Source organism: Arachis ipaensis, chromosome B07 (assembly GCF_000816755.2).
Source record: "Arachis ipaensis cultivar K30076 chromosome B07, Araip1.1, whole genome shotgun sequence".
NCBI classification, from domain to species: Eukaryota; Viridiplantae; Streptophyta; class Magnoliopsida; order Fabales; family Fabaceae; genus Arachis; species Arachis ipaensis.
Genome location: NC_029791.2, coordinates 12,471,226 through 12,480,348, shown reverse-complemented (window position 1 = coordinate 12,480,348; position 9,123 = coordinate 12,471,226). Strand labels below are relative to the sequence as shown.

Sequence of the window (9,123 nt, the reverse complement as noted above, 5' to 3'; positions counted from 1 at the left end):
ATTTCTATGTAAGTTCATCTTCTTCACCAACAGCTTCTTCTGTATATCTACTCTTCCTTAATTCACATTCTTTCTTTCTTTCTTCTTTGCGGTGTAGTTGAATTAAAGAAACAAAGCTCGTGCCAGGTTCACATTGTAAACAAGTCCGATCAGTATGTTGATTTCAAGGTACTTTCGTTTCTTTCTTTTCTAAACCAATCTTGAATGAATATGCAAAAGTAAAAAACCTCAACTTCGAATCAATGTGCAGGTGAAAACAACGTCTCCAAAGAAATATTGTGTTAGACCTAACTTAGGCATCATCAAGCCAAAGGACACATGTGATTTTACTGGTATTCTTTTCTTCTTGTAGTTCTACAACCCTTGTATATGCATAATTGTGTTATATACATGTATTGTGTTGGATGATGCAGTTACTATGCAAGCTCAGCGAACAGAACCACTTGATATGCAATGCAAAGACAAATTTCTCATTCAGAGCACACTTGTCCCCTTCGGAACTACTGAAGATGACATCACCTCTGATATGGTTAATTAGTTTTCGCACTTGGTTCTCCAAAATTTTTAATTATTTATTCTTCTAAACATTTGGCATATATTTCTGCATTTATTTCCCCATTATTATGCTCTCTCCATTCAAGCTTTTTCAGATTAATTATTCTCCAGCTTGATGTTTATTTGGACTGCTGTTTTGTTTAATGCTTGCAGGTGACTAACTTAAGAGGAGCTGAACAGATGTAAGCTGCTGTTAAAAGGTTAGTACACCTCCCGTCGCGCCGTCTTGCCTGTTGCTTCACTGTGTCATTTCGGTAGGTCCTCTGTTCTCTTATCCTTTGCTGTCTTGTTTAGTTGTTATTGCCTTAGTTATTTTTTTTTGTAATTTGTTGTGTCTTTGTTGCTGTTGCTGTTGTGTTATTGTTGCTGTTGCTGTAACAATGATGTTAATGATGAAGGCTTTTTAATTTTTTAGAAAATTCACATTTATTAATCTTCACGATCATTATTTTTTATGTTAATGATGAAGGCTTAACTTTTATTTTCACTACAATGTTGCCTCCTCAGGGTAGCAAAAGCAAGGAGGGTGGAAGTTTGATGTATCATCAGTGCCAGAGGAATGATAAGCGTGGAGTTGTCTTTTGCTCAAAGTGCAACAGAAAACACTACAGTTATGAATGCCTTGACAACTAGTCTTCTGTCTATATGTCTTTCTAACAGATTTATTTATTTATTAATTTCCATAATGTTGAATTTCAACAGTAAAAATTCACAAAATAATTGTAAAATAAAAATTTAATTAGTGATTTTGATTTTGTAATTGTAGGTTCATGTGGTCACCAAAGAACTAATCCATCAAGGTATGCGCATGCTGAAATATTTGCCAGTAAATATTGTGAAAAGTGTGATCACTTTTGTAGCAAACATTAAATTTGGTGATCTCTCTCAATTTGGAATTCGTCGTCCAAATAAGGGACCATTCTATCTGAAGGAAGCTGCTAGTAGGTCTCCAATTCTTGATGTTGGAACCATTGCCAAGATTAAAGACGGTGCAATCAAGGTATGTTTTTAAATCATTCATATTTTTTAATTCATTTATGTAATTTCTTATACCAACAAATTAAAACATATATAACAGGTTATCCCTTCTCATATAATGAATATTATTTTTTTAATTAATTTATGTAATTTCTTATACCAACAAAACATATATAACAGGTTATTCCTTCTCATATAATGAGAATTGAGAACAAAGTGATATTTGGAAACAACACGGAGAAGGAATTTGATGCAATTGTGTTTGCCACTGGATATAAAAGCGTAGCTAACAAATGGTTGAAGGTGAGAATATAATTAATTAATTAAATTGAGTTGATTATTATTATTATATTACTTAATTAATTAATTATTTAATTGAATAGGATAACGAAGATGGAATGCCAAAGAATGCATTTCCAAAGCCTTTTACCTTGAAAACTGTTATATGCAGCCATCTTGAAGGAATTGATAATCTTCCCATTTTGATATAAGGTGAATAGCCTTTTACCTTTACTACTTTAGAGTTTCCAGCCTCTCACTGATCGTCTTAAATTAGGTACCCAGGTAAAACCCGGAAGTAAGTTGAGAATGCATGTCCATTCTGTTCAGGCAATTTCAATTGCAAAGCCTGCTTGCGGGAGGTTCCAGTGCTTAGGGTAGATGGCATATGATGAAATTTGGAAACTTTTGAAACTTGCTTACCTTATGTCCTTGTGTAACTATCTTCTTTGTTTTAACAGGACCGAGAGGTAAATTCCAGTGTCAAATTACATCGACTGCACTACTTACTCTATAAAGCCTTGCCTGTTCTGAGGCATATTCACAGGAAGCAAAGCTTAGAACTAGATATTGAGTCTAAAATAAGAGGTATTATGTTATGGGCCATTCTATAGAAATTTAGTTTCTTTGAATACTGTCTTTAATTTTCTTGCTTTAATGATTCTGGGAATTAGGTGAGCAACTGCAAGAAAAAGGCATAGCAAGAACAGCGCTAGACAAACGTGAGCGCTTATATTTGTACGTTTTCTGAGTTTAATTGCTGTTGCAAGAACAGAGCTGTTGCCTTAGTTACTTAATTGCTGAAATGACCAATGGAGGAGTGGATCGTTCTGTTGAATGTACTGGCAGCATCTAGGCTATGATCTCAGCATTTCTAGTTCTGTTCTAATCCCGCCACTTTCATTCCCTGGATTTCATTTGCAAGGTTGGCGCCATTCCTTTCCTTTCTTTCTTTTTCTTTCGTTTCATCTGTTGTTGTTGTTGTTGCTTTCTGAAGTGATTTTGAATTTTCGATATACTTGCTGCTTTGGTTCCGAAGAAAACCGTGGCTATTTTGAGGAGTATTTTTTACTTTGAATATTTAATTAAGTAGATGACAATTTTATTCTATTCTTCAACCTTGTTGTCATAAGATGACAATTTTGAGTTGTTGGCTACTCAATCTCGATTAAGTAGATGCTTTTGGGAAATTTTAGTGTTTAAGATCTCATTTTGAATTGGTGCAGATTCTACAAACGATGGACTATTTGAAGTCTGAAGATGAATTTGTGATCCAAACAAGGTGCCCAATGGTGATGAGACATTTCAGGGATGATCTAAGACTGGTTTAGCACCATTAGAGAGAATAATGAGAGAAGGATTTGGTGAATAAGAGCTAGCAATGACCTTGTCAGAATATTTAGCACTAAAACATGTCTTGAAAGGGAAGTTAGTCTCATCAAATTAAAGAAAATATGTGTGCTGAGTATTGTTTTTCTAGCTGTAGTTAAACATTTGTATCCCTTGTGTTGAGGGCCATAGGCCATAGCTAAGAAATACACAAGATTCACTCCTATCATCTATCTTATATGAATTATATGGTCTAGTATAAGGGAAGCAAAGGCAACCGAAAATCTTATTTAATTACTTTACTTTGAATATTTTGGATTATTAGGGGATTGCAATTTAAACGAATATAAGTCTAAGTTTAGTTATTTATCTTATCTTGAGTCTTTATGTTAGAGGATTATTTATTATTTTGATAAGTTTGTAAACTCATTATCTAATATTCAGTATAATTTTTTTTATATTTAAAAGTTTATTTGTCTTGTTATCTAATATTCTGTATAAATTTTATTTATATATTTAAAAGTTTATTTGTCTTGTTATCTAATATTCTGTATAAATTTTATTTATATATTTAAAAGTTTATTTGCATTAATTGTTTACTATTTTTCAAATAAAAAAAATAATTAAAACATATAATTATTAAAATCGACGGAAAAGTTGTCGCTTTTTAAATTTAAAATAGACAAAAACAAACAAGATACAGACAAAGAATTTGTCGGTATCTAAATTAATAAATCGACGGCAACTGTGTCGATTTTATTGAATCAAATATCGACGGCAATGTTGTCGATTTTATTAAGCATATTATAGACGAAACTGTTGTCGATTTTAATTGAATCAAATATCGACAGAAATGGCGTCGATTTTATATAATAATATCGACGGCAACATTGTCGATTTTAGTTAGAGTGTAGAATTTTAAAACTCATATTATAGACAAAAACGCTGTCGATTTTATTACATTATTATCGACGGCAAAGCAAACCGTCGATTTTATTAAAATTTTTAAAAATCGACAAGCTTAATAGCGACCACCTCCGCCGTCCATTTTGCCGTCGATATTTAATATTATCGACGGCTTAGCCGTCGATTTGGCCGTCGATTTTAACGATGTTTCTTGTAGTGTAAGGGAAGACTTTGTCGAAAATTTTATAAGATTTTCAGTGAAATTAAAAAATTAAAATTATATTTTTAAAAATCTTAGAATTATGTTTAGGGTTGATAGATATCTGTGTTAATTGTGACATGAATATGTTCCTCTTTAAAATTCTTATTTTAGGTGTTTTGGGTTATTTGTTGAATTATTTTGTTATCCATAGCTTTTGGGCTATTTGATTTTGTTAAGTTAGTATTATGATAGATATTTATAGCATTTACAATAGAACTAATATAAACTAATGTACATGTGTTAGCTTTTGACACATACTGTTATATTATATATGTATATATTCATTTTGGTTTTAATGAAAAAAATTTTCTCCTCTGTAATTACTAATTAGTGTTTTATTGCTCTATAAACACTTGTTAGTTTGCTAAACTAACCAAAACATTTATTCATTCTAATTTAATTATTTTGAAATTAAAATACTATGTGATTTTTTTTTTTTTTTTTTTGGTTAATTTACTAAACTAAAACACTTTTAGAATTATTTGTTATTTCTTGAGTTTATTCTTATGTTATTATTTATTGGTGTTTATTATATTATTAATGTATTTGTTGTACAGACATTACAACAGGTAGCAGAGGTAGGTCGAGTGGATCATGTGGTCGTGGTAAAGGGCAGGCTTCCATCGAATTCCCTAAGGCTACCCAGTCATCACCCTCTACCCCGTTGACCTCTGTGACGTCACAGGCGGGTCCAGTAGACTAGCAATTCATCATGGTCCTAAACCCGAACTGGGTGCCTCCTTCTGCTACGCCCCCCTGCAGATGTAGCGACAATGTCGACAGAGCCCGCGGTGGGTGATTCCTTCAGTGCTCCCAGCAGAATATCCCTCCACCACCGCCTGTCATCTGGCTGAGGATTTGGCCTGATGGCATGCAGTCATGAGTTTAATTTTTTAATCTTAAGTTTGTTTATTTTAAGTTTTCGTGTTTCTATGTGTTTATTATTGTGTGACAAGTTTACTCAAACTCCAATACTTGCACACAGGAGATCACCGAGGTCATTAAGTCCATGTACGAACACCCGTGGTCGACTTACACGCAGATCTCGACTGAGACCAAAGAGTGATGGTTTCAGAAATGGACGGTAAAAACCCAATTTGGTTTAAATTAATTAACTGTATTTGAACTGTATTTTATTCCGACTAACTAATCTTGGTGAATCACTTTGTGCAGTTGAAATTTATATGGGATGCAGAACAAAATCTCATGATCAGAAAGATCTACGACTATCGAGCAGCTAAATGACTTCAGCCGATGATTAGCGACGTTCGTTAGGGAAAAGACTACCTAACATCATGGATCCGTCCAAACATCAAGAAGGAACTGGAGACCTATTTTAGAGATAATAAGGGGTTCAAGCGTCACCGTCTAACAAACATCACTAACAGGACTTCACCCAGGTCGTCGAGATATACGGGTGAGTCGGCGACCTTTATAAAGACGAAGAGCAGACTAGTAAAAATTTTGGCATTGTTTAATGTTTTAGTAGTTACTTGAATTATTTTTTTAATTTCATTTATTTTATAAGCATGTAAGTGATTTATAAGCATTCTTATTTTGAATATGATCTTTGGTGTTAGCCTTGCTCTGTTGATATATATTTATATAGTCCTATATGAACTGAACTGAGCTGAGCTGAGCTGAGATAGAACTATTTCGTTAGTTTAATTGGTTGATTTGTGTGGTTGATGATGAGAGAATGTTTGAATAATATACAAAATGGGTTCATAGTTGAACTAATTCTGATACGGCTTGACTAGTTTATAATATGTAAAAATATTGATTTGTTTTAATTTAGAATGGTTAAACTAGATTGTAAGCATGTAGGATGGTTGGTGTCTTTGGAATTGTAATAGGAAAGTATTTTACCCAAAACATTTAGCATTTGTATTATAGCTTCCCAACTTCCTAACCTGAATTCATTTACCAAAGTTTGCTATTATTTAACTGAATTTTGTGATAATGATGGGGTGATGATGATGAAGAATAGAATAATAGTCAAGAAAGAAAACAATACTTCATATCTAGGACCAAAGATAAAGGGTATTTGTCACTCAAAGCTTCTTATTGTTCTTTTTCTTACTTCATCTACTTCTTTTAATTTTAATTTCTAGTAGTTTAATCTTCTTCTAACTTGTTTAATTTCAGATATCATTAATCTATTAGGTGTTATATGGTGTTGTTAATGTGAGATCGTGAGCAATATTATGTATATCTATCTATAAGTATGTTAAGCGTTTGAAATATTTATTGAGTTTGATGATGATATTTATTATAACCATATATCGTCAGTAGTTTGGGAATTATATGATGATGATCTTAGTTGTTGAATTTTAGATTATCATAATAATAAACAAGGATGATGATTTAACATACTTTTTGATTTCCTGTATTTTGGTTCATATATATTTGTCTGTCATTGTTTAATTTGATTGTTTATTTTATTGGTTGATATATTAATTTGTAATCTAAGTCATTGGATCGTAAGGCGACACTGACGGAGACCTTTAAGTATACCCATACTTTGAAGGCAAACAAGGAGAGATTTACTGACGAGCGATCTGCGACCCATTATGTGAGTTTAAATTAATCCTAAGTTTTAACTTTATTTGGTTTAAAGTCAATTATTTAACTATTATCCTAATCACAACTAACGTATGTGACGTAGGAGGAGTACACACAGAGGTTGGAGGTTGCGACCCAGCAATCTCAGCCGCCTAGTGGGGACGACGAAGCCGGATCTGAGACTTCAGTGTTAGATCCTGATAGGGTTTGGCGCGAGACTGCCTTTGTGTAACACCCTTACTATCAGAATATCACGCTTCTAGTTGTGCCACTCTGATAGCGAGAATATTACGACGACTTTCATATATTTAATAATAAGATATGAGCATTTAACTTGAAACCGTATCGCTGTTTTCTTGGAAAAACTGGAAATACTTTTAAATTTTTACTACTATCATGCATATACATATATACAAAACTTCTTACACAAGTAACTTATACATATTATATACATACAAACTATACAACTCCTATCTCTCTTACAAAATTATAATAACAAAGGCGAGGGAAAACTATGACTAATATATATACAAACAGAAACAGTACAGCTAAGGACTTAGCAAAAACTTCATCAGCTTCCTTGTCCTCAGGGAAGTCTGTAGGGGGTGAGAACATCATCCTCGCTGGTTCTTAGTAGAGGGTTTTTAAGAATTGTCATAAGAAGATGTTTTAAGTAAAACTATTTTCAATCACAGTGGTCATTAGTTCACTATCCAAATCTAAAGCTCATATTTTTTTATAAAAATTTCACGCAAAATAACATTTCATACATTTCACCGCTTACTAAGGAACCATTTTAACCAAAACTTACTACTGATCCAACCAATTACGGCCTCCAGTCCAAACACAATCACGGCCTTCGGCCCAACACATAATCAAATCAACAATCAAATCATCACATCAGGAAACGACCCTCAGCATCACCACCACCAGCATGAGGGATCTCTCAGAGAATGCCATGAATCCTAGTCAGTCCATTTCCTCAAGCTCTTCAGGAAAGACTGCTCTGATACCATAATGTAACACCCTTACTATCAGAGTGGCTCAGCTAGAAGCGTGACATTCTGATAGTAAGGGTATTACACTTTGAACCCCATAAGAATCGCCGCTTTGGGTTGGAGTCGTTCTTCGCCAGTGGCCTCTGCTCTTCTGTGTTGGCGGCTTCCTCTGCCACTGCCTCTGCCACCACTCCTGCTGATCCCTAGGAAGTTGTCGACTAGAGAGAGAAGGTGTAGAAGCTAACACAGGAGCTTCGCCAGCAAGCAGAGCAGTCTGAGCAGAGGTATTGAAAGCTTCTTGCACGCGTTGTCGTCAGTTCGGACCTGACGGAGAAGCTGGAGTAGCTTGATTAATTGGTTGCGACAGCAGATGAAGGAGTACAGCCAGTAGATGTGCACTGGAGGCAGCGGTACTGCTAGTTCCAATGGCAACGCTGCTGGTGGGGCACCGACGGCAGCACCTACTCCGCCGCCTCAGAAGGGGACCACGATGCCGACGACAATGATGAAGATTACCGAGATCTGTAGGTGTTAGGGTTTTATACTTTTGTGCATTTTTGTTTGTCTACTTTATTGTATTCTACATTTGTGACATTTTATTGTATTCAGACCATTTATTTTTTAATAAAATAATTTGTTGATTTTTGCTAACTTTAAATTTCTGCCAAAAATTTTGTTAACAAGAGTCTACTAATTGTGGCTTAATTGTGCCAAAAATAAAAAAAATAATAAAAATATTACCGTCGAATAAATTTGACGGTAACTTGGCGCCTAAACACGTTAAATAGCGCCAAAGTTACCGTCGGACATCAACACAATCTCGCCAAATCCATTGAAAAAATCAACGAAAAATTCGCCAATAATTAGTGTCGGACGAAAAAAATCTGCCGATAAGCAATTTCCGACTTTTCGGCGACGTTTATACCGTCAACTCAAGGGCAATGGTAAATCAGACGGTAACCTTTTTACCTGCAGATTTATTTGATGAATCCGACGGTACTCAGTATATTTCTTGGAGTGATGGCCCACTTGTCATAAAAAGTAACTCTACATCAACTTTTGCGTCATAAACAATAAATAAGAACTCAAAGCATCTCGCCCTTCTCCATTAGGATAAACTAATTTTAGTCCCAATTGTGATATCTCTTAATTAATTAATTAAAATAATTAAAATTAATGTAGTTACTTTTTTTTACAATAATATTATTAAAATTTATAAATTCAAAAATAATTCACTATTAAAAATATTAA

General features: G+C 33.9%; 1 long non-coding RNA gene across 3 annotated transcripts; it reads left to right on the top strand.

The window, feature by feature from the left end:
• On the top strand, positions 768-3,515 carry LOC107610042. Of its 3 annotated transcripts, none has more exons than XR_002351147.1 (9): positions 768-809; positions 1,063-1,165; positions 1,322-1,355; positions 1,469-1,555; positions 1,714-1,836; positions 1,917-2,025; positions 2,274-2,400; positions 2,487-2,737; positions 3,039-3,515. It is a non-coding gene; the product is annotated as an uncharacterized LOC107610042 (long non-coding RNA). The 3 variants fall into 3 exon arrangements; XR_002351146.1 differs by adding an exon at positions 2,090-2,189 and having other exon boundaries at positions 1,322-1,555; XR_002351145.1 differs by having other exon boundaries at positions 1,322-1,555.